The sequence below is a fragment of the Rutilus rutilus genome (genome assembly GCF_951802725.1).
Source record: "Rutilus rutilus genome assembly, chromosome: 7".
Lineage (NCBI taxonomy): Eukaryota > Metazoa > Chordata > Actinopteri > Cypriniformes > Leuciscidae > Rutilus > Rutilus rutilus.
The window spans coordinates 33,307,086-33,334,560 of record NC_140221.1 but is presented as its reverse complement, the minus strand read 5'-3'; the positions used below and the strand labels follow the sequence as shown (position 1 = coordinate 33,334,560).

General features: G+C 38.0%; 1 protein-coding gene across 24 annotated transcripts in view; it reads right to left on the bottom strand.

Moving 5' to 3' along the window:
• arvcfb (ARVCF delta catenin family member b) overlaps nucleotides 1-27,475 on the bottom strand; it is a 206,360-nt gene that overhangs the window by 175,911 nt on the left and 2,974 nt on the right. The window lies entirely within an intron of this gene.

Sequence of the window (27,475 nt, the reverse complement as noted above, 5' to 3'; positions counted from 1 at the left end):
CTCTAGTGAGCTCTCGCTGTGCTGCCGTTTGGACTTTGAGCCGAGCGGATAAATGGTCCGTGTGGCGCGCTGTTCAAATGAGTTTCGTTCCGCTTTTGGCGCATAAACATTATCGAACATTTATCGAACTCTTCGTTTCGATATCGTTTTATCGAGAAAAATTATATCGTGATAATTATCGTTATCGTTTTATCGCCCAGCCCTACAAAGCTACAATCAGAACAGATTATCCCAGGCCTTAAGTTCTATCTATCTATCTATCTATCTATCTATCTATCTATCTATCTATCTATCTATCTATCTATCTATCTATCTATCTATCTATCTATGAGTGTGTTCACACTTGAGTCCTCTGAACTCAGACTCCTTTAAGTGGACCAAGAGCTGAACCAAGTGAAAAAGGACCCAGGTCTCTTTACGTTCACACTGTCCCTGTCCCTGAAATAGGACTCAGACCTTTTTTTGGTCCGCATAGGAATGTGGTCTCAGACCTCTGTTCACTGTTGCTTTTTGGATCAAGTCCAGTTCAGTGTTTGATGGCCTTGGCCTTCAAAAATGTTATCCCATTCACTTACATTGTATGTGCCTCACAAAACAAGATATTTGTAAAAATAATAATTATTATTTATTATTATTATTTTGTAAAACAACATTGCTACAAATGCTGTTGAATGAGCTTAACTCTACGTTGTTTATCTTTTGCACAAAAATATAAATTGTTGCAATCCTACATCCATATTCTTGCACTATATCACACATCCACCTTGTAAATAACATTCATTTTTAATTGGTTTCCTTGAATCATGTTTTTTTTTTTTTTTTGCAGAAGGCAATGATAACATCAGCATAGAAAAAACAATGGGACAGGTACAATAAAAGAACTGCATTCAAGTAAAAAATGGAATAATCAAATGAAAAAATAAAAATGCAAATTCTTTACTGTATGAATAAAAAGTATACTGAATCTACTGATTCTTATATTCGGCTGCTGTCACTTGAACTACAGTAATGCACGAATCCAATATACTGATACACATTTTATTTATTTTTTTGCAAATGTTCACATTCACTTAAGACAAAAACAAACTGTTTATGTGAACCTTGTGTGTTTTTGGCACTTTAAATGCAATTAGACACCAACGATAATTCAGATTAGTACACGCGCTGTGACAGCTGGCATTCTTTGCATGAGCTTTTAGATGTGTGCGCTCATAAAATCATTTTAAACTGGCAAGGCATACAGCCACGTCTCACAATTTGGAAGCTGTTAAAATTTCAATCAACAAGTGTACGTTGTCGTTATGAACAAATAATTTGTAGAGATCTCCCAGAAGCAGCAGCCATGATAAACAGCCGATTTGTACGGAGGCATCTGATGACCAAACTACATTGGAATTCGCGAATGGAAAAATCGAGTGAACCCGGACTGATTTGTGTTCACAATGGAAATTTTTTATGAACCGTACCGTTAGCTGAAAGTGAACCGTACTCAGACCACCTCCCGAGATGGTCTTGGTTCGGTTCGTATTTAAGGAGTCTGAGATCGTTTCATCGTGTTCACATATGGACCAAAAATCAACCCCCTGAAAAGGACCAAGTATGAAAACACCCTAAGACACCAGAAGGAAAAATTTCCCAGCAGTCAATGAGGACAGCACAAAATATAAAATAGACATCCATTTGCCAAAAACAGGCAAACACAACCTCAACTTACTCAAAGCCTGTGAGCTACTTTAAGCTAAAAAGCTAAAAGAATGCATAATCTTTATGACAGTCTATAATTAAGTTAATAATAATATTGAGTTAATCTCTCATTCTCTGCAAAAAACAACACCAAAAAAACAATTCTATTCATGCATTCCAACTGCTTGCTTCTGCCCAGAACAAAACAAAAATGAGAAACAGGTAGTTTACCCATCACCACGTAATTAACTAAGCTGCGAGTAGAGGTGAGCTAAATGACCCGCAATAGACACTCATGAATCCCTGCACTCATAACAAGTGATGAGAGGGATCAGGCTGCAGGATGTGTGTGAATATGTTGGTGGTTATAAAATACAAGCAACCACCGCAACCGCAATGTTCACATTTTCAGTTTTTTTTTTTCCCATAAGGTTATGCCCTTCTTGTTTTACACTTCATGCATGTGTATTGAATGTTAAATAAGTTAATAATGATTGTGGCAAGCAGGACGAGGCCGAGAACTGTGAGAATGGAGCGAGTGCCGGTGGTGCAAGTGTTAATGAGCGTCACCTGCGTACCACACCGGTCTCAAGTCCCATGGAGGAGCCATGGAAGGATAAAAGGCGCTCATAGTTAAAGGGCACCTATTATGCAAAATCCACTTTTATATTGTGTTTGGACATAAATGTGTGTTGGCAGTATGTGAGCATAATCACCCTACAATGATAAAAATTCACCCACTCCTTTTTAAAATCCCCATTAAACCAAAGCAGTCTCATAAGACATGCCGTTTTGATTCTCTGAGCAGTGTGACATCATACTGCTCAGGCCCCGCCCACAGCCGCTGACTGACAGTCCTGCATTATCATGGTTTCCGCCCTCAGCGAGTTGTACACTATCCGCCATTTTATCTGCACTCGAGCAGCTGTAATGACAATGTCTCATAAGAAATCCCGGTGTTCTGTTGTTGGATGTAAGAGTGAACATGAGAGTCTTCATTTTCTCCCATCATCCAAGCCACTGAGGACACAGTGGATTTGTTTAATTTTTTAAGGTAACGCGCCTCAAAATATACCTAAATTTGTTTATGTCTGCCCAAATCATTTCACTCCAGACTGCTTTGTGAACGAGGGTCAATACAAAGGGACAATGCAAAACACAGGCTTTGCTAAAAAGTTGTTACTGAAGGATGGATAAGCACCAACTGTTTGTGATCCAGCTTCTAGTCTCCAGAGTGATACTAGTCACTGCAGTAATGAAAGGGAGAGCACGCACTTTATTACAGTTCAACCGAGTTGTTTTATGGATAGAAAGTTTAACAGTTTATTAAGCACCCCCCGAAAAGTCATAAAGTCTGAATATATTTGTTTAATGTTAGTTGTAACGAGTGGTTTTGTGTAATTCGCTGTGTATTTTGATGATAATACAATGGAGAGAGAGAGAGTTTATGGATAAGACTTTAATCCGCACTTCTTATACTGTTTATTCAGCTCTTTCTGTGGTTTTCTGGAGTGAAAGCGGACGCTTCATCTTTTGTGTGATGTACAATAAACTTTATAAAATTCACAGTAAAGTTTTGGCCATCATTCGGACTGGGGCCGATACAACAGGCTTGTACTAATAGTGGATAAAAGGAAGATGACATCATAAGTTATAACCGTAATTAAACTAAACTATACCTGTTCTATCTCCATACAGCATCTCTGGGTCTGTAGGCATCATTGTCCGACTCTGGTTCGAACTGAACACCACTAGTACAGTTTCTGACATTTTATTGTGTGAGACTGTCTTGTTGCCTCTGGAGCATGAGCTCTTGAAGCTCCACCCTCTTCTTGAAAGGGGGCCCGGGAGCACCAGCTCATTTGCAAAGGGAAACACACAAAAATGGAGCGTTTTGGCTCACCCACAAATAGTGGCAATTTTAACATGCTATAAAAAATAATCTGTGGGGTATTTTGAGCTAAAACTTCACATACACACTGGGGACAACAGAGACTTATTTTACATCTAGTAAAAAGTAGCATAATAGGTGCCATTTAAAATAATTTCAACACCTTGTGAATGTATTAGTTAAATGAATGGTTTATTCAGGGCAAAAAAAAAAAAAAAAAGCAGAGCTGATACTGGTGAAATATCAGCAGTCTTAAGAGAGCCTCTCGTCCAGTCAGATTCAAGGATCAGAACTAACTGTTATACAAACAATAGCCCAACGAGCTTATTGTTAGGTTGATGTTCTGTTATCTGGACCCTTATTTTTACATTCTTTTCGGTTTCCTTTAGTTTCTGTTTCTCCCCAAAAACTCCCCAAGATGGACATTCTGACCTATTTTTGTGTTTATTTGTCCGTTTTAGCGCACACCCGATGCCCAAAGTAGCCTATACTTGTCCGTGTTTAGCTCCATCTTGGAGTGTGCACGCAGAAAGCCGCCTTCGCAACTCAATTAGCTTTTCTTTTTTGTATCGAGCAAGTCCGGAAGGAGAATGTATATTACGACAGTCACGTTACATGATTTGACTGATTTGGATGTACAGTGGGTACGGAAAGTATTCAGACCCCCTTAAATTTTTCACTCTTTGTTATATTGCAGCCATTTGCTAAAATCATTTAAGTTCATTTTTTTTCCTCATTATTGTAGGACGACTGGTTGCAATCGAGGGAAAGATGAATGCGGCCAAGTACAGGGATATCCTGGACGAAAACCTTCTCCAGAGTGCTCTGGACCTCAGACTGGGCCGAAGGTTCACCTTCCAACAAGACAATGACCCTAAGCACACAGCTAAAATAACGAAGGAGTGGCTTCACAACAACTCCGTGACTGTTCTTGAATGGCCCAGCCAGAGCCCTGACTTAAACCCAATTGAGCATCTCTGGAGAGACCTGAAAATGGCTGTCCACCAATGTTTACCATCCAACCTGACAGAACTGGAGAGGATCTGCAAGGAGGAGTGGCAGAGGATACCCAAATCCAGGTGTGAAAAACTTGTTGCATCTTTCCCAAAAAGACTCATGGCTGTATTAGATCAAAAGGGTGCTTCTACTAAATACTGAGCAAAGGGTCTGAATACTTAGGACCATGTGATATTTCAGTTTTTCTTTTTTAATAAATGTGCAAAAATGTCAACAATTCTGTGTTTTTCTGTCAATATGGGGTGCTGTGTGTACAATAATGAGGAACAAATTTTAACTTAAATGATTTTAGCAAATGGCTGCAATATAACAAAGAGTGAAAAATTTAAGGGGGTCTGAATACTTTCCGTACCCACTGTAACTTAGGAAGGGCAAGGGTTTAAACTTTTATTTTGAAATAGCGATGAACAACAGTTTGCATAATAAAAAACATACTGCTGTATTCTGAGTTAGTGCAGGTTTATAAATGATAGCACTATTCTATGCTATATATATATATATTTTTTTTTTTTATACTATATTGTGCAGCCTTAGCCTGTTTTGTTTTTGAATCTCCATCTTTGCTATAGAAATACATTTTACGATGTGGTCAGCAGGAATCAAAATATATATAAAATTTTTTTTATTATAATAATGTAAATGATGTTAATATCGCGATATTTAGCCACTCAAAATCACCGCAAGGGAAATTCCTTCAACTTGACAGCCCTAAAAGCAACTCTACACCTCTCACCGTAGTTCTCAGAGCCATAGTTCACTGACAAGCTGAGCCATATCGCATTAATTATCACGGACGTATCGCCTGCGATAATTAATGCGATATGGCTCAGCTTGTCAGTGAACTACGGCTCTGTGTAGTAAATGCCGCTCCATCTGAAAGCAGGTGATGGCGATTTACTACTAATCAAGGAACCGGCTTTACTGACGAGATGCGCATAACAATGTCATGCGATATATCGCCCAGCCCTAACACACACATGCACACAGTCCATAGTGCGGCAACAATAATAATGAAATATGTTTTATTTTTTCTGGATTCTATATTTAATATTTTATGACAATGTATTATCAAAAATGGTGGTAATAAAATAAATGCATAAAACTTTGATTAATCTTTTATGTAATCAAATGAAACGTCAATGATTCTTTTCACTTTTTGGTGCTGCACAACAGAGGTTTACTGTTTAAATGAAAACAGATGGAAAAAAAAGTGCTATTATGTGATTCATTATTGTTATTAATTTGAGAAGTACATTTTACTGTACAATAGTAATATATTTCATAATTTCATCAAGTTAAACCAAACATTTATTTTGATGGGTTGTAGTGTAGACGTTTGAATTTCTGAGTGCAATGTTCCCATACATTGATTTATTTGTGCCGCGGTGCCCCCCACAATATCGATTTCAGTGCTTCCCATTCATTAGACAGTGGCAGCCCTAGACAGTGCCTTAAGCTTAGTCCCAGACTAAAATGCATGTTTAAGCGGTCTTAACTGAAAGCAATTTATACTGACATATCTTAAAATACATCAGTGCCATTGTTTTGTCTCAAGATGCACACCAGTAATGTTTTTTTCTAAGGCACAATTATAAAAGATACTTAAATGTCCTAATTGAACTAAGGCCTAATCCTGGCTTAATCTAAACCCTGTCTGTGAAACCAGGACAAAAGGTCTTTAATGTCGTGTTTTGCACCATTGCTGTCAAACAAACTAAAATCAAAAGTACGATGAGGTTTTGTGTCCTTATCAAAAGACTGTCTGTGTGCACTGCGCAAAGAGAAGTGTGAACTTCGCTCACGTGATCAGCTCCACAGGTTCGATTCTCAAATACCGGTTCATAAATGCAGGGAACTCCATCTGTGCATGTGCTAAGTTTAGCATGCATTTGGGAACGTAGCGGGCACAAGTTACGCATTTTCATAATTGTATATTTGACAATAACAGCATTTATTCCTGTAGAATTTATTTACATAAATGATTGTTTATTACTATTACTGTCATAGGAATAATATTATAAAATTATTAGTAGTGTAATGTAATGTAATGTAGACTATATGAAAACAAAAAAGAGGTTTGAATTACCATTTAAAGTTCAGATAGAAGTCAATGCACAGACTTTTTCTTTGTTCAATTTTCAAACTGAATATGGGTTGGAGCTCTTAATTTTGAACTCCCAAAGTGCACCAGATTGATGAATTTAACTTTAAAATGTTTTCTTTCATTTTCTTTCTTTTTTATGATAATTACATAAAATGAGAAAAATAACTAATGGTAACATTTCATATAACATTAAAACATAATAAAATCATTCAATATTTTAAATATTTAGAATCTGCGCATATCGAGTCAACGTACGTTGACGTATGTTACGTTTATGGTAAAAAAAAAAACTTTTACTTTTATGCTATTATTCTGTGAGTTGAGGCGGTCGCGGGCATACGGCATAAATAAGATAAATTGAACTATAAAAAAGAAAAAAGATGAATTATGGATGATGATGCAGGTCATGCAAAAAAGAAAAAGACTTATTATTTTAACGAGTGGGAGACAGAATTCCTCTTCACTAACGTTAAAGATAAAGCTTTATACCTCATCTGTGGAGCTAGCATTGCGGTTGCCAAGAGACACAATGCGGAGAGACGTTTCATCACAACCCACAAGACCTTCAATGTCCGTTATCCACCAGGTACATCACTTAGAAAAGAAAAATTAGTGCGATGAAGCAACATTAAGCAGGCAGCAATCATTTTTTACAAGACCCGCTAAAAAGTCACAGGCTGCAACCGAAGCTTCATTTAGAGTTGCTAATTTTTTGACGAAACACAAAAAACCTTTCTCGGATGGTGAAACTGTCAAGGGAGCACATGTGTATTTTGGAGTTGCAAGAAGCATACATTAAGACAAAAACTCATTTGTGGTTGAGAGAAGAGAATTGGTGTTTGTGTGAGTGAGTTTATATATACACATACACACATACATATATAGGCTAGGCTATATATGAAGAGAAGTGCCATCTGAAATTTTCTTCTAGAATGATCATTTTTATAAAGCTTGTATATTTAAGTTCAATAATTTCACTTAAATGGCAATGCAAATTACCTATTAATTGTCATTTAAGTGAAATTACTTAACTCATTGTAGAAGAAAATTTCAGATGGCACTTAGAGGCTTTTGCATCTGAGCTCTTCATACATATACATATATACATACATATACATATATACATACATATATATATATATATATATATATATATATACACACATATACATATATATATACAGTGAGGAAAATAAGTATTTGAACACCCTGCTATTTTGCAAGTTCTCCCACTTAGAAATCATGGAGGGGTCTGAAATTGTCATCGTAGGTGCATGTCCACTGTGAGAGACATAATCTAAAAAAAAAAATCCAGAAATCACAATGTATGATTTTTTAACTATTTATTTGTATGATACAGCTGCTTTTCAAAACGTTTGACTGGTAGTGTGTGTGTGTATATATACATAAGTAGCCTATATCAAACAAGTAGCCCTCTAGACTAATTTATCCCTTCAGGGAGCCCTCACTCACAAAAAGGTTGGTCCACCCACCATAGTTTCACAAAAAAACGTTGCTTCTAAAACATTGTATTATGACATTACCTAACTGCAACCTAATGCTTTGACTTACTTGGTTTGCCTCACAATGTTGTTTTATTCCATTATTTCTATTATTAGAAATTCTCCTCCAAATTATTTTCACAAAGACTGATACTAGCCTCAACACCACACACATTTTGTGGCTGTCAATGTCTTGCCAGTCTTCTGTGTCTCAGGAGAACTAAGATTGAAATATTCAGCATTTGAGAGAGCAGTTATATCTGACTATAAATCCATCAAATCTATTCAGAGGAGGAGGAGAAGGTCACACATTCAGGGTTCTATCCCCACAGTACATCAGCCCACAGCAAACTCAATGAATAGAAACCTATTAGCATATGCATACTGTATTACTGCCGAGACTGCGGAGGGATGGGGGCCAAATAATGCATGAGGTGCTGCTGTCTCCATGATAAAACACATCACTGAATTATATAAAGCAGCAAATTTAAGCAGTCCAATGTATTTAGAATGAGATATGAGACACAGGTATTAGGCAGTCGAAACCGTGCCGCCCAGACAAGCTCTGATCTAAAGCTATTCTAAAAATCAGCACTGCATAGATGCATTCATTTACATGGTTATAATCAGTCTACAGACTGCATACACAAATACCCATGAATTCACATTGCTTCAACTCTTTGTAAAGGATCACCTATTACTAAACACTGTTTCTAAATGAAATTTCCATTTAACACACTCTGATGCCATTAAAACTCTCAGGGAGAAAAATATGTCGGGTAATTAAAAGGCAAGGCGGCCTCCTTTAATGAAAAGTGCCGGGTGGACCATCAACTTTTACATTTGACTTGAGATAATTGAGGCTGATGCAATAATTTTTTTAATGGACTTTACAAAATAGCTCAGATCTGGTGAGCGGTGGGCTGAAATTACATAGCACAGACGCACATCATCAATCTGGACGTGTCTTAGAACAAATACAAAAGACCCATAACGCAACAGAAGGAAAATCACTTAAGAACTTAAGGATTGCTAAAGAAACTACAGGTAAAAAAAAAAAACAAGATAATACACAGATATCTTTACTGAAAGCATCAGTATATCATTATGTTTTCTTACTGAATCGAAAACCCTAACAGATTACAACTGAAAATTTGTTGTTAAACTTAAATTTAAAATTAAGTTCCTCATGTAAATCACTACGTAATTTGCACCTTGCCTATTTATGTATTATCTACTACATAAATCGAGTAGTCTTTCCGTTTCCACAGTATAGTACGTGAGTCTACGGTAAAACAGTTAACGGAACAGAAGCAAATAAAAGGGAGAGGAAGATAAGAGCATGTGAGAGAGAGGGTAAATGAGAGAGATTTCACTAACAGGTCCATGTTTCCCCCCTGTCATAAAGGCTAATTTACAGAACGTCCAAAGACTCTCCTTCACTTTGAAGCATGAAATTCAGGGCCATCCATGCTATAAATTGCAGGGCTCTAATGAGAGCAAAAACAGGCTCCCCAGACACCAGCCATCAGAGAACAGCCATTTCACAGGGCACTCTACCAAGACTGAGCAGAGGCCATGCTGGTCCGCTACCCCTCGGAAATATATGTGGATAGATAATATAACTTGAAAAGCCCAGTGCAGACCTCCTTTTAGTGAGTAAAACTGGAAATGTTAGCTTCACTGGCGTCTTACAAAGCCAATTTTGAAGTAACATCTAGATTTGACTGTGATGTTGATACCATGGTGGCAAATGTAAGATGCACTGGAAATTTTCTGATATCACTGGTCTGGTCTACAGCCAAAATGCTTCTGAAATAAATGTAGTCAAACTTTACTAATTCTGGGTCACTGAGAATGAAAATGATGCTTAAAATTGTTGATTGGTTAGTTTTTTTAAAGATATGCATTGCAACTGGGTCAGTATACGACCTTTGACTTGGTTATGGCGCTGTTGTAAATAGAGGCCATGTTGTAATTAGACGCTCTTCACTGAGTGCTTAACACAGATACACACGGGAGAGTTTGAAAGCAGGCATCTATCAGCGGATCCCTAATATCCATTGATAGACGCCTGCTTTCAAACGCTTCAGTGAAGATCGTAAAAAACGTCTGTTTGCAACGTTTTTGAAGCATTGATCATTGTAGCCAAATCACAGACATACAGTATGTTAAAGGGATACTCCACTTTTTTCGGAAATATGCTCATTTTACATCTCCCCCAGAGTTAAACAGTTGAGTTTTACCGTTTTAGAATCCATTCAGCCGATCTCCGGGTCTGACGGTACCACTTTTAGCATAGCTTAGCACAGATCATTGATTCTGATGAGTCCAGTAGCATTTCTTTCAAAATGACCAAAGAGTTTCAATATTTTTCCTATTTAAAACTTGACTCTTCTGTAGTTAAACCGTGTACTAAGATCGACGGAAAATGAAAAGTTGCGATTTTCTAAGCCTATATGACTAGGAACTACTCTCATTCCAGCGTAATAATCAAGGAACTGTGCGGCTGTACCATGGGTGCAGCAGGCGTAATGATATGACGCAGCGCCTGAAAATAGGTCTAATAGGTTAGACAAACTTAGTCCCGGTCACGTTGGAAGAAGTTACCGAGCTGGGGACTATTTTCAGGCGCAGCGTCATATCATTACGCCTGCTGCACCCATGGTACAGCCGCACAGTTCCTTGATTATTACGCTGGAATGAGAGTAGTGCCTAGCCATATAGGCTTAGAAAATCGCAACTTTTCATTTTCCGTCGATCTTAGTACACGGTTTAACTACAGAAGAGTCAAGTTTTAAATAGGAAAAATATTGAAACTCTTTGGTCATTTTGAAAGAAATGCTACTGGACTCATCAGAATCAATGATCTGTGCTAAGCTATGCTAAAAGTGGTACTGTCAGACCCGGAGTTCGGCTGAATGGATTCTAAAACGGTAAAACTCAACTGTTTAACTCTGGGGGAGTTGTAAAATGAGCTTATTTCCAAAAAAAGTGGAGTATCCCTTTAAGGGCGTAAACACAATGGCCAATCAGTGAAATATATGTTGAGTGCATGAACACATTTGCCATTCAGAGGTGTTTAAGTATCCATTCAACAGCGCTCAAAATGCTAGAGGGAAATGCTGGTATCGTCACATTTTTTTTTTATTTCAGTACCTATTTGGTACCGAAGTCGGTACTTTTGACAACACTGGTTGTAAGCATGTACAGGGAGATGCTGACTTGTTAGGAAAAGTTCAGATGATTAAAATCAGATGATTTCCATAATTCAATAGAATGTGAGGGAATACTAGGGAATACCAATAGGCTTGGTTTCACTTTTTATAACGTCATGAGCAATCCAGTTCTCAATATAGATCAGTGGAGCACACACAAATATTCTCACATCACACTCACAAGTTCTTTTTCGCGTCTTCTTGTACTTGAACGTTTAAATTGGCAAGGCTTCAATGAGTCCAGTTTAAACACAGATAGCAACATGTGCTCGAATGCTATCAACACCCAGGTGATGGCGGCGTAAATGACTGTTCATATTATATAATAAAGTACTCCTATTGAACAAAGTTTACAAAAAGTGATTGTTTTGTCCAGGTTTTCTTCTTTTTTTTTTTTTCATCAATGTAACGTATTGGGAAGCCAGAATGCGTATCCATCAACAGAAACATACATTAGCCGAACTCTGTCTGTCTGTCTGTTTTACGCATTATTTTCAACAATCCATATTATAGATGCGTCTTCAGATTTAAGATGAACCGTAGTGTAAGTGCGTGCCGAACGGTACGGTTTGATTTTTTAACAAGAACAGTTACACGCGTAGTATATACATATATCCATGAATACAGTTATAATGCCTCTTCCTACTACAACCCCGCCCCCGGGAACACGCAGTCCATGTTGAGAAGAGGAAGAGTCGTTGTAGTCGAGCACATTTGTGAGTCTGCTCAAGCTGTCGCATCCGTGTTTTTACATGCAATACAGTACGTAACACAAATGCAATAGCATGTCACTCTGCAGGCATCTTACAACAGTTCCCACACGAACGATTTGATAGATTATCATGACAGAATATGCTAATCAAAGACATATAGATAGAACTCCACATCAGCAACATAAATTCATCAACTAACCATTCAGAAACGTCCTGTTGCGTTCTACATGTTGTTACTTCTTATGCTGTCACTTATTGAGTCTCTCCATCGTTGTCCGACTCCAGTTTAAACATAAAAGGCAGAACAGTTTCTGACATTTTAGTGCTTGTCTGCATGAGGTAATCGGATCTGCTAACATAAGAGCTCTTGAAGCTCCGCCCTCTGTGCCGGGATCAGCAGCTCATTTGCATTTAAAGGGACACACACGAACGATGCGAACTTTAACATGCTGTAAAAAATGATCTGTGTGGTATTTTGAGCTAAAACTTCACATACACACTCTGGGGACAACAGAGACTTATTTTACATATTGTAAAAAGGGGCATTATACCACCCCTTTAAGGACAGCAGCAAAGAAATAAAAATAAAAATAAACATTGTGTACTGAACAACAGATTCTAGAGATGATACCTGCCTCTCCAGTGAGATACGAATGAGTGCAGGCATCAATCTCTACCCATCTGAGTGCACAATCCCAAATATGCCACAAAAACGTGGAGGATCAAAGAACACTAGGAGAGAAAGTACAAGAGAAACCCTTTTTAATCTCCCGGCTTCTCCCTCTCTTCACCATATGCTGGAGCTGGAGCGCACACCGCAAATGCCAGAGGCATCCATGTGAGCTCAGCTTAGAAGCGAGAGAAGAAGTGTGGATTGTGCAGAGGAAGAGGACAGCCATTTGCATCCTGGAGAAGTGGCTACTGGTATTGCTTTTGAAGATTATACCTAAACAAATCAATTCCAAACATTAAAACTAGGTGCAACACAACTTCAGTTGAATGTCAAAAGTGATCTTTCCATGTTAAAATGATTTAAAGGAATAACTTATAAAAGCTCTCGACAGCCTCTGGCCAACATCAACTTCCACTGTACTCAAGAGAGCAACTCGGACCACCTGCTAAACTTTTAATTTTGTGTTCCGGATAAGAAATAAATACAGGTTTGGTGCATCAAGAGGGTGAGAACAGGATTTTCATTCTTGGATGATTATTCCCTTTAATATGACATTTTGACAGATGCTTGGTTTCTTGTGAGACATATCACTGGTTTAAAGTCAAAGTTGGATTGGTTACATCAGTTTCACCATGAATTTTGCTTTAAGTGAGGACAAGTAAAAGAAATAACTTTACACTCAAAATCTGATGCATCCAACATAGTTAGGGCAAGTAGGAAGTAGTGAAGCTAACAGCCATGAAATGTGCACACGAAAGCATTACACATATTGCAGTAACAGTTACAAGCTATTTCATGTCATCCTAATCATGTCAAGACTGAGGAATCAAGTGTCACAGATCTAAAACAAGCCGACTGACAGATACTCATTCGCTTCGCTTTGACGTCTCTAGTTTCTAGCATCATTTTGACAAGGGCAAGAATTAAAACAGGAAAAAACCAAGGAGTTTCTTCACCCGCACTCTCACTCCCTTTTCCTCCCCTACACCCTTAAATATGTTCATTCCTCAAACCAAAAGCTCGGTTGTTCTTCCTCTTCATCTTGCCCATGTTGTCACGACCACAACGGAACGAGGTAATTGGGGTCACATCACTTGTCGCAGAGTTTAATTATTTTCTGATCCACTTCCTGAATATTAAAAAGCAACATCTGGACCAGAGGCTGGGGAGTCGAGCGTTAAAGACTGCTGGGAGAATTGTTTGTAGTGGAAGCTGCGAGGGATTTGCAGCATATGGGAGCGGATTATTAGCGCAGCAGTGGAAGACTGTTGAATTAATGCCACCCTACAAGGTCAAACAAGAGTGTATTCATATGAAAATCATGCCAGACAGTTTTTATTCAACTCTTTTCTTACCCTCTGAGGCTTTCAAAGGTCAGAGATAGAGATTTTAGCAAAGATAATTGAGAGAATATAAAAGTAAGAGAAGAATGACAAATGAGTTGAGGAAATTCATAATTTTTCTTCAGAACGTTTATTTGAAATTATTTGAGAATCTTGGAAAAATTGGAGGCCTGAAACTGGCTCAAATCCATTTAACTTTAGAACCGCTGTGTCATCGGTGAGCTTTTAAAAGAGACTGAACTGCGTTACAATAGAAGGGACATTTAAAAACCATTTGGGAAGACGTTACAAACAGCTTTATCATAGAAAATACATCAGGCTTGAAGTTTAAAATTCACAATTCACTGTTTATTCCAGAATTTTCCATTCCAAGTTATTTACCTCTATTCCGCCACAGATATAGAAGTGCAGTCTCTGTAATAGCTGAAGAGAAAACAGCGTGAACGCTAAAAATCGCTTCAACCCTTCACAAAACTTCCAATCAACCTTTCTCTCTCATCTGAGACAAAATGCTTCACAGAAGACTGTGAGGTGAAGGTGAACACGAGGGGGTCAGACCTTCGTCATTCCCACAGATCTTCTGCATCGCAGACGCACTGCAAATGTGGGAGGAAACGGCAGTAGTTTGATCAGAGCTTCACTACAATACATCTGGCTTCCAGTATGCCACACAGCTGGCCTGAATGAGCCCCGTAACATTATTCACCGATATGTCACGGGTTATGCTCATAAAAGCCTCAGGCTTGCCGACTTCCTCCAGGGGCGCATGGAAAGGGATGCGTGTAATGCTTTCCACTGCCGCAGACAGCCTTGGAGAGTTCAGTTACAGTCCCATCCTATCTGACGGCTCCTCCGAGCTTTCGATGCATATTTGTTCAAAGGGCTGCGCTCTTGCCCTGTTTATGCAGCATGGTTTATTCAAACGATGACACACGTCTCCGATGGGGTGACGGGGCAGAATATAGGACAGAAAAAAACATAGCTGCAGTCTACGAATTAATGCCATGAAAAAAGGGCTCAACATGTCTCACATTACCTTATTTTGTACATACATATATTGTCTATTTTACATATTGTGTATTTTTATATTTATTTATTTTATTTTTATTGTCTGTTTCTTGTCGCTGTCATTCTGTCTGTGCATTGGAAGCTTCTGTCACCAAAACAAATTGTGTTAAGCATACTTGGCAATAAAGCTCATTCTGATTTTGATACAGAAAACATCTGGTGACAGAGATGATATATCAAAAGATGACTTTCATGAGTGGGAAAGAAAGATATCCATATAGATTACCACAGACTTGTAATGATTATCTTCCTATAAGATCTGTGCAAATGGTCCTAAGAAAAGCTGTGGCACATTTTACCAGCACACATGTTCGAGCCAATATAAATAAAAAGATCTCCTCATCATGGCAGATAAAAGAAAGGCTTTTATCTTGTATACAATAAATAAGATGACTGATGGAATATTCCACTCAACAGATGAAAGCAGAATGTGGATATATGTATATCTATATAAATATTTATAGAGAGAGAGAGAGAGAGAGAGAGAGAGAGAGAGAGAGAGAGAGAGAGAGAGAGAGAGATTATTGCCATGTAAACCAACTACTTTCACGGATCAGATTCAAAAATACCTTACATACATGCACAGTGTAATATGCATACATGAGAAGAAAGTTTTCCAGGCATTTTTTCAGATATGTTAGAAAAGCAAACACTGCAGTTACACACTGGGGTGTCATGCTGAGAAACTTCTGAAGTCAGCTGGCTTTGTGGTTATGGCAACATTAGCACTATATATGATGCTCTTTCTATCATAAACCTTATTATAAATCGGTCTTTCATTGTGTTTGGTCTGGTCCTTATTTGTTTTTCTCCTGCTCCAACTGATTCACTGTTGTGTTCATTGTCCCTCTCGCCCTCCCTTCTCTAGCCGGCTTTGTGAGTTTAAGTTAGAAAGCTTCTGATTGGGAAGCTTTCCCAAACAATCCTTCACCTGTACTGGGAGTAAACTGAGCTATGTTGCCCTAAGACTTGTGAATTGGCTACTGGCCTTTGGAACACATAGAACAGAAAAGTGAAGATATTATCCTGGCCGTAAAACAATATTTCTCTCAATAATGCCAGGAGAATGAGTTCACACTAGGGCTGACTTTTACATAATGCAAAAGCTAGGAGCTAGATGCAGGATTCAATAGTCGTGCTGCAATCGATGGTGCTGCATTTATATTATTAACAAATAAAACATTTCTTAAAGGAACAGTTCAGCCAAACATAAACAAATCTGTCATTATTTACTCACCTTTACTTCGTCCTAAACCCATATTTTTTTCCAAATACTTCTGTTTTCCATGGACAAAAAATATAAAGATAAAATAATGACATACTTTGCTAATTAGATTCACATTCACTTTGATATTGTGAGTATTATATTTGTTCCTATACTGACACACTTGCAAGACTATGTCCTAGATGTGTCCAGTATATGTACTCCTGTGCACAAAAAAAAGGCTGATGGCAGACTATATTATGATTCATGGTCTGAATCTGCACACATGCGCATATATAGCGTTCCTCCATTCTAATTTAGCATGCCTCAGTAAAAGCCACAATGCATTTCATCAGTGTTGAAGTAACAGACTTTTAGTTGGTTTGGCAGTAAATAAGGGAAACAGTATGCAAATGAACCAGAGAGGATTTGGCTAAAACATCCGACATTGGGAACATGGTCAGCTTGACAGAAGCTTAAAAAGTCTTGCAACCCCAGAAAGCAAGAGTCATTTCCTGTGGCAGCATGACAGATGAGCTCTCTAACCTGCTCTCTGAGTCTCTTTCTTTCTATGTGCACATCTGTCTTTTAGTGAAGGGTGATACCACTAACTTTCTTTTCAATCTGATATCAAGCACCATCAAGGCCAATATCAAACTATCAATTGTCTCTATTAAAATAAAATAAAAATTATGATTTATGAGGATAAAATAGATAATTATGTCGACTGAACATTAAACAAACACATTAACATTAAATAGACCTAAAACTGCAAATTATAATTTTTGGCTCTCCTTTTCTTAAAGGAACACTCCACCGTTTTTTCATATTAAACTATGTTATTCCCTTAACTAAGACGAGTTGATGCATACCTCTCTCGTCTCAGTGCGTGCACTCAATCGCTCTGGCGTGCGGCGACACTTTGATAGCTCTTAGCTTAGCCCAGTTCATTCATTAGGGACCAAACAGAGATGAAGTTAGAAGCGACCAAACACCTCCACGTTTTCCCTATTTAAATACAAAAAGCGGGTAAAAAGGATAACTATAATGTATGGCGGAATAGCACTTGGGAGCACTTCGACTCGGCGCAGTAATATCATCACTCCTGAAAAATCCTCTCCCCCTCTCTCCCTCTCACTTCTGTCATTAGAACCAACGTGACTTTTTACTGCGCCGAGTCGAAGTGCTCCCAAGTGCTATTCCGCCATACATTATAGTTATCCTTTTTACCCGCTTAGAAAAGCGCCACGTTTTATTTTGTGTCACAATACTTGGTCATGTAACTCGTGTAACTGTATTTAAATAGGGAAAACGTGGAGGTGTTTGGTCGCTTCTAACTTCATCTCTGTTTGGTCCCTAATGAATGAACTGGGCTAAGCTAAGTGCTATCAAAGTGTCGCCGCGCGCCAGAGCGATTGAGTGCACGCACGGAGACGAGAGAGGTATGTGTCAACTCGTCTTAGTTAAGGGAATAACATAGTTTAATATGAAAAAACGGTGGAGTGTTCCTTTAACAACAATTATAGAACATCTGCACTCATTTAACATCATCTAAAAAGTCTAAAGTTAAATCAAACACCATAAAAACCCATTAGTCTATGATAAAATGTCACATTTCATCCATAATTCAGTCAGATCATCAACTTTATGATCTACTTCCACTAAACAGAATTCACAGTTGAGTTCTGCAGAAACAAGACAATTAGACTAATTAAGACAAGAAGGGCCAATGATTTAAGTAACTCCGTCATTTCAATAGGTATCAAACTTTTTCCCGAATATGGATGTCTTTTTATAATTTCATTTACCTACACTACTGTTCAAAGTTTCGGGTCAGTAAAATACAGTCAAGATTAAATCAGCATATTAGAATGATTTCTGGCCACTGAAAATGGATTCCATCACAGGAATAAATTACATTTTTTTATATTTATACATAAATATAAAAAGAAAACAGTTATTTAAAATTGTAATGATATTTCACAATATTACTGTTTTTACTGAATTTCTGATGAAAAAAATATTCTGAACAGTAGTGTATATTGTGATTATGATTCAGTGTTTTATCTGATATATTTTTGTGTTAATTTAATCCTTGTTTAGCCAAGCAAAAATTCACTTCAACATTTAGCTAGGTAGTCAGATAATGTTTCTTTTCCCTGTAATGACCTCTGGCAGGCACCGCTCTCTCCGTTTCTGTGACAGCTTGTGCTTTTCAGCATTTCTGTTTGTGTTCATTTGAGCGGAAGGACAAATAGTTGCTCAGCTATTTGCTAATAAACTTTATTTTTACTTAAAAGATTATAATACTCATAAACTGTCATGCTGCATGAAAATGAATTCCTTAATAGTTAAAAAAGAATAAACACTTAAAATCAATGTTTTCATCTGAGAAACCTCTAAATGAAACATCACTATCTTAAGTACCAATATTTCAAGATTGATCTGCCCATCTCTACTCTGTCCCAGTCCTGCCAGGTTTACACCGTCAGCACACACTGTCCTGTAGTGGGAAATTCACAATCACAGATTTGACACCTCTATATCCAGTCGTCCACTAGTATTCATGTCCAGCTGGTCCAGCGTTCTTCATTTCCCCCTCTCCTCAGCACACACTGGACCAGGCTTCAGAGTTTGCCAAGGAAACCGGTACATGCATAAAGACACAGTGATAAGAAAGCTGGCAGTTCATCCTGCCACATCCAGCCTCTGACAGAGGCTTCCTTTCATTTCCTGCCCAGTCTTAAGCATTAGCAGAAAAGCATTTATCTGACAGCTTCTTTATGAGACCATTCAGGCAAACCTGCATGTAGCTCAGCAATCCTGTCTCCTGCTAAAAGACTTCAATGGCCATCAAGAGCTCTTCATGTCCCTGAAATACAGTGGGAAGACACAGATCCAACAGGGGAGTGATACGGTAAACATCCTTTATTAAAAATTACTTTCTGCAAATATTGATTTAATGTGAGGCAGGCAATGTTCAGACCTTCAATAGATGCATTTTTAAGAAAAGAGAGGCTGCAATAAGATGTTACAGTTAAAACAGTGTTTTGTTTGTGCACTATGCGGGGGGGGGGGGGGGGGGGGGGGGCAAAGACAAGCAAAAAATCCTGGTCATTAGGACTGGACACACAAAAATATATATTTTTCTATTAATCGGTTTTTTTTAAATGTGGTTGATTCAATATCCATTCTCAAAAGCCACAAATCGATATTTTTTCCCATATAGGATATTTCCACAAACATTGGACATAATATTTGATTGATGTTAATCTTATTACTAGTCTTGTCCACTAGATGCCATCCTCATATTTACCTTGTGCTATTTTAATAACTATTTTATACATTTATTACTTTTTTGTGGTGGGGGCCAGTAAAAAATGTAATCACTGAATTGAAAATCTCGAATTGAATTGAGATCTTGTGAATCGGAATCGAATCGGGACATCTGTATTGATTCATGAGAAATCAAATTCTTACACTTTCAAAACTTCAATGCAAAGAAAACAATTGTGTCTATTGCATCGCAAAAACTTCTCCAGTCCAAAAATAGCATCTGTTAAAGTCGCCATGAACCGGAAGTTACAAACGACTTTTCTCCAGTGTTGTGACGTATTTCCGAGTGAAACGGAATATTGAATAGAGGGCAGGGTTTTACTTTAGCGCTCCTCCTCTCCATCTCTCGCTCATAGCAGACTAATGGTTTGAGGGGAGTTGCCACGCCCTCCTCGCGCCATAGCACATGACAGGAAGAGGAGAAGTCGTTTCGAGCATATTTGATTAAAGAATATAAGGGCACATGAATTTAAAAAAATTAATGAAGTGCACAGATAAATCATTTATAATAAACACTACAATATTACATATAAAAATACGAATTGTAAAATTTGATTTCATGGCGACTTTAAAACTAAGGCCCATAGTGTGTATAATAGCTCCTTTCACGAATACAGTCTTTACAAAAATAACATAGACGTAAGAAGTTTGCTTTAGGCAAATCATATAGCTCTGTCGGAGCTGTTTACGGTAAGCTCCGCTGCTTTTACAGATTTCTCTATGTAAACATGCACTAGTCGGACTGGTAATGTTACAACTTCTGATATCAGGAAATTGACAGAACTGGTTTACCAGTAAAAAGACAGAACATTGTTGCTTGTGTGAACATTTGTGTATTTACCGGAAAAGTTGTTCTGGTAATTTTATGGCATTTTACCGGGATTGCATGTGTAGGGACTAATGTGTACTGTGCACAGAGCCGCATTTTTCTAACTGTGCAAACTTTGTACTCAACTCACACATGTGCCTTGAAATTTTATTTCATTCAAAAGAGAAACAGAGAAGACAAAACAAGAACAACAAACTATTTGAGACCGCAACAATGCATCCACGTTGGCGAACACTTGTTTCAGGGGGTTAAGAGACACGCAACTCTAGTTTTAACAAGAACAACAAAAAAACAAATACAAACGATTTTTGTATCATTTGAAAGGTTATGTGTTCGACTGTACACACTGTTAAGTGGACATGCACCATAAAACAACACATAAGCTAAGCTTTCACTTCAAAACTAAAGTACACTTGGGGCTTAACCTGCAACTGCAACTTGTTATGGACCTCCACAAATTAGGCTATATAATTCATATTCATGTCAGTAAAGTCTATTCAGTGTTTAAAACCTTTTCCCACCTATTCAGAGATAAGAATTAATGAGGAAGTCAAGAATTAAGGAAATAGCACCTGAAGTCTATTTATTTAAACAAGGTCCCTGATCATTTCAGACTTATTGGGCTCATTTTAGTGTGGATGAACCTGTCAAAGGCTTTGCATAGAAAGCCTGTTACTAAGATAGGCCAAGGCCATCTATATTTGACCCAACTGCAAACCTCCAGACCATGAGTAAGCACAGCAAAACACTAGATCTCATTTCACAGGTGAAGAAGTCCTAAAGGCACAGCAGCAAAAAAAAAAAAGCCTGTTTCGTTTAAAGTCTCAGAAAGAGAGAGAAATCATGATTGTACTTGGCGCAAAAAAAGCTTGACTAACAAAATAAATAAATATATTGTGAAATGACCTCTTTAGGAGAGCTGGTGTTTGAAATGTATTCAAAATAAAGTCTTAGCTAATCCCCAGCAATTCTGGCACGGCTGTGGTGAGTTGGAGAGAGCGTGGCTTTGCAATGTTGAGCAGAGTGTTTTCAGGGCACTGCTAATTAAACAAACCTTTCCAAAAAGTCATTTCTCACATCATAATTGCATTCGGTACTCAAGGAGGAGGAGAAACCAGCTATAAATAATGATAAAACTTGAAAACATGAAAGTACGTTTTGACTAATTATTGGCCAGATATCCAAATGGCACACCATTGGGAGCACTGAAAGCGGCTCCGCTCATCTGAGCTCAGAGAGAAGATCCATTTCAGAGAGGGCAGAGATCAGGCATGCCACACTGGGGCTCTGGGTCATGCTCCAACAAAGCAGTCTGGATCATTAGGACATTCCTTTCCCACAGCCTCTCCTCCAACAGACAACGCATACAAACATCATTAAAAAAAAGACAATTTATCTCAACTCAGAGAAGAGTGCCACATCAAACTTTGGTTCGTTCTTGAAATAAAAGGTTTTGCAGGCAACATATGTAAATATATAATTATATGATAAAATATGTTTTCCTTACCAGCATTTTGGATAATAGGCTACAAATAACGAAACTATCTAGAATTGCACAATATCAATCAATCATATTGGAATCGTGATCATGATTTTTAGCTGGTTATTTATTTAATTTTCATTTGACATTCAGGTTATCTTGCATTGGTAACAAGCTCTCATGCTTGCGGTTGCCAGATGTTAAGAGTTTGAATTCCCCAATCAAACCTTTTCTCTTAAATAGATTTATTTTCTGCCCAGTGTTTTACTTCCCAATGTTTCTGCGCAACATGGCAACCATGCGCATGCACTTTCTCCACACGGAAGAGAAACTAAACACAGATGATCTGAAAACACCAGCAAACATGTACATTGGAGTTCAGCAATCTTCTCTACTGTGGCATTTTGCTCAAATGAAACCATAATACAACCAGTCGGTTTTCTTTTCATTTAATGTGCGCAAATAAATCTGCAAGCAAACCTTAGTGATTACTTTTGAACATGAATCTAGACTATACAAAGACTCCATAGAAAGTCATTTTTGTTGTTGTGGTTTTTTGGATTTTTGCGCAAAATCATCAAGATGGTTATCAGTTTTATCATGTAGACCTAAAACAAACTATGAACTAGTAAATGATCATTCCAAACGTCACCTATCCTGCAATATCAGCACTTTGCACAAATATCTGCAGGTGCCCTCTCTGGTATAGCCAGGTGAACTAGCATCAGCTATTTAGTTCCTGTCCTGAGGCACACAGTGCAGTGTTTAACCTCTCTGGATGTTCCAGTGATTACAATTAAGCAGCTCTTATCAAGCCAGGGTTAATCCACACACACCATGACATCCACCGAAGGACAAGTCCCACCAGCCTGCTTGGACGGTGTCACTGGAACAGGGTCAAGTATGACAGGAAGCGTCTCCTCAGCCAAGTAGGAAGTGGAGCGAGTGACGGGAGAAAGGGTTGGGAAATGAGAAGGGCATTGGGAAATGACTGGAAATTTCCACCAGATCACATTTTCATAAATCAAGCCCTTGTCCCAGCACAGTGCAGAGCAGAAGGGATTGGGAAAAGAGGATTAGTTGGGTGCAGCCCAAACACAGGAGTTAAAATGTTATCCAATATCATTCATACGAGAACGTGAGGACAGATGGATGGTGACTTTGCTGTGCAAGAGCAGAACAGTGAAACTGGGGAAGTCTAAAATGACAGTGCTATTCAGAACAGGATTCTTTTGAATAGAAAATAAGTTACCTGCAATATCAAATGATTGACTGATGCATTTTTAAAGAATCTCACTGTATTATCTTATAGCTTCACAGCAAGACACCACTGAGTCAATAAAATTACATAATCAGATTATTGTCAAATACGCCCACCATCATATCTAGTTCAAGAGAGGGAAAGGCATTTTGCGCTATCAAGGGAAGGTCCATGGTGAAAAACAACAATCTGAAGCATGTACTGTAACCACCTGTGCTCATTGGTAACATTGATGTGCATCAAATGAAAGTGGCTTCCCATCACTCAACAGTTAACGAGGGACATTTTATATGTATTTGTTCAGAATGAACAATCTGAACATCTTAACTTCCACTGAGCCACAGATTAAAGATAAAGTGTGTAATTTTTCAATATTTTCTCCTGTACCAGTTTAATATTCAGAAACTCTAGTAAGTACCTATACCATTTATGTCCTGCCCAGTGCCAACATTACAGCTCCAATGCTATGAGTTTTGCTTGACCAACTGAAAATGGGGAAATGTTGGGAAACTTGTTTAAAAAGAATCATAACTTCTGGTGACATTACATGCAAAAGAAACTACACAGTTTAGCTTTAAACATTGTAAATATCTGCATCGCTGCTCTACACACAACATGGAAAACAATTAACAAGTCTCTGTACAGATAAACAATAAAGTTTTTGAATCGTAACACAATTGTGCACGTTATCCACGCTGTATCATCATAACAACAGTCAAAAGTCGCGGAGAGGAATGTCTCCACGGTAACGGAGATCAACAATTTGATTCTCAGTCCACATTACAACGTGAAAACGGCGTCTTCAAATATATCCACTTTGGAGTGCGTTTTCATTAATAAAAACGCCGTCTCATTGTGGACGGAAGGCCAAAACGGAGAGGAAAATATACGTTTTTTTTTTTTTATGACAACTTACAACCTGACAAGCTAGGCGATCTGTCCGAGGAACCGCCGCTAAAACAGGCAAGAATTACTTAAGTTCTGCCTCTCTCTCTCTCCTCATCACGGGGCTCAACTGCTTCCAGCTGTCCGCCAAAAGGCAATAACAGACAAACTGACGGTTTATCTGTGAAGATATGAGACCGATCAACATCACGCATTGGCGATCCATAAGACTGTGTAATGTCGTAAATATTAATAATAGGATGAATTTGAGCATTTAATATTCGAATATTATTCGAATATTAAATAAAATAAGGAATGGAATTCGAATAGTATTATAGAGGAAGATTGACAGCCCTACTACACAGTTGAACTGACAGCATTCAAAGCTGAAAACTAGGCTTATTTTCAGATGCATTGTGAATGTGATGCTGATAAAATCTTTAAACAAGCTACTTAACTATTGCATGAGCAATGAAAACTCATTTTGAAGACGTAGAAGCAAAACGTGAGCAATGAAAACTCATTTTGAAGACGTAGAAGCAAAACGTATGCCCGCACCACTCAAACCTGAGAGGCCTGACATTTGTTAGACCTTCACAATCCAACAAACAGTCTCACAGCAGCACAAACAAAAGAAATATGTGCTCTACATACTAATTTTCTGCTCCCTGGAAATGTGTAGTGTACAAATTCTTTTACATGATTTATCAGTTGATAAACCTAGAATAATGTTATTTAGGACAAAAAAACATTGATGCTCTGCTTTGAAATGCCATCAAAAAAGGCTATTTATCAGGAAGGTTTATTCAGAGCAGGTGCCACAAACGGTGCCAAGGAGAGTCAGTATCGCCCAGTCGTGGATTTTTGCAGCATACCAAATGGCCTGGGAGAGACGGGGCAAGCAGAGCTATCAGCAGGTGTGTGGCCATAAAGAGTCATTCACCCTGACAGGGAAACCTCTCACTGTCTCTTTTCATCCAATGGCCGTTTCGCTCAAAGATGGTTAAACAAACCGACAAAACTATTCACTGTTATCATACCGGATCACGATGCACGTATAACAAGTAATTGTTAGGTACGACTATTGCCACAGCTATGATTTGCTTAACGTTTGGCACATTTTCCATCAGTGTTTGGTGCAAACTAACACTATTAATTGGCTTTGTTTGTTTGTTTATATATATATATATATATATATTCAATTAAAGAAAACGTTTTTTAAAAATAAGATAATTTTTTGTGAAATTCATTTTTATGAAATCCATTTTTTTTATTTTTTTTTACATCACGGTCTAAACGGCCAGGGGTGCGTTTCCCGAAAGCATCGTTAGCCAACTATGGTCGCAAGTTCTGTCGTTATCAGCATAGTTCAACGATTTGGTGTTTCCCGAAAGCATCGTTCCAACGAACGTTCGCAAACAGCATCGCAAACTTGTGTGGTTGGAACGACAGCTCTCGAGCTGTGGTTAGAAGCATAGTTTCTAGTTTACATGAGATGTAGACTGAATAAATCCTTATCTTTATACATACATACAAATGTAATTTACGTCTTTTAGTTTGTCAAGAGATTTAAATCACCGTTTTTGAAGACTGCGCATGTGCGAACGTGCTCTACCATGTAAGAACGAGCCAAATATTGAGTCTGGTAATAAAGCAAAATAACTGAGAAAAATTAGAAATGGTCTTCAGATGCCATGTCTGTAACTTATATGACAAAATCTAGCGTTAATTCGATCTCAAACAGATTAATTAAAATAAGTTATTAGTCCACCACGTGCGAGACGTCATAAACCAACGTGGTTGAACGATACTTTGCGACATATGGTTTCGGGAAACAGTCGTGACTAGCTAGTTGATTTCTCCAACGATGCATCGTACTATGGAAGTTAAGCAGCGAGCTATATAGTTGTACAGGAAACGCACCCCAGATCAACTATTCATTTTCTTCTGTGTGGGCCTCTGAGTGAGTTCACGTAGTGTAACAGCGCAGCGCTTCAGTGTTGTACGTCAGAACGTAGGCTCACTATTCAGTTACATAGAAGCCTATGGAGGAGTGAGACAGCTCTCAGATTTAATCAAAAATATCTTAATTTGTGTTCCGTAGATGAACGAAAGTCTTACGGGGTTGGAACAACATGAGGGTGAGTAATTACTGACAGAATTTTCATTTTTGGGTGAACTAACCCTTTAAAGAAGCCATTTTTTAACCATTCAAAGTACAATGCAATATTGTTCTGGGCTGTCAGAATACACCCTTTCTTTGATCACTGTGTAAAATTCACTATGTAGTGAAGTGAATAGTGAACTAGTCAGTGGTTTAAGACACAGTACGCATGACGGCATGAGTGTGCAAAATGCCTAAATCGCTTATGTTCTCTCATGCATCTCGTGAGTTCAGCACTGTGGTGGTGAGATGTCATGATAAACATGAGCAGTTTTCCTCAGCATCACGCTGACTCTTACATCATTACTATAGCAACCAATGCAGACACACCAGGTATAGGCTAAACAACACTGTCTGAACAAGCGAATCAAATCACATGTAAAATGACAATAAGGACCATCAGACCTAAAGCTCGGATTTGAAAACCAAAATGGATTTGTGTGCACTGTGAACAAAGCCTTAGCGTATGAGTGTACATCACAGAACCAGCCCTAAATTGAGATTCAGTCATAGAAAAGCTTACATAATGAAGACACTTCATTAACATGAAATGACTCTGAGTTCCAGGCAGGAGGCACTGAGGAATTTACATTCCATAGTTATTGTTCCAAAGAACAGGGGCCTTACAGTCAAGGCCAAGACAATCATGGAAAAAAGATATGGTGAGAGAAAAAGAGAAGCTTTAGAGACTTCCCATCAAAGTAGCTCAAACTCTAAAACTTCATAATGATTTCCATATTCTACAAGTGAGATATGAAAAGTTGATAAAAAACCATCCTTCACACAATCCCTCTCATTATATGGACCCCAAAGGCAACTGACCCCCCAGGCTAAATAAAATATAGAAGTCTCTGCAACATACTATACACTAAACAGAGGACATCAGTAAATTTATATTAATATTTATTAAAAACTAACATTAAATTACTGTTCTTTCACATTTTATATATATATATATATATATATATAAAATGTGAAAGAACAGTTAGGGTTATATTACTAATATATATACACACATATATAATAAATTCAAGTGTTTCAATTGTAATTGTAAATTGTAAGCAGCATAACAATTTTCGACATTGACAGTCAATTTATACCAAC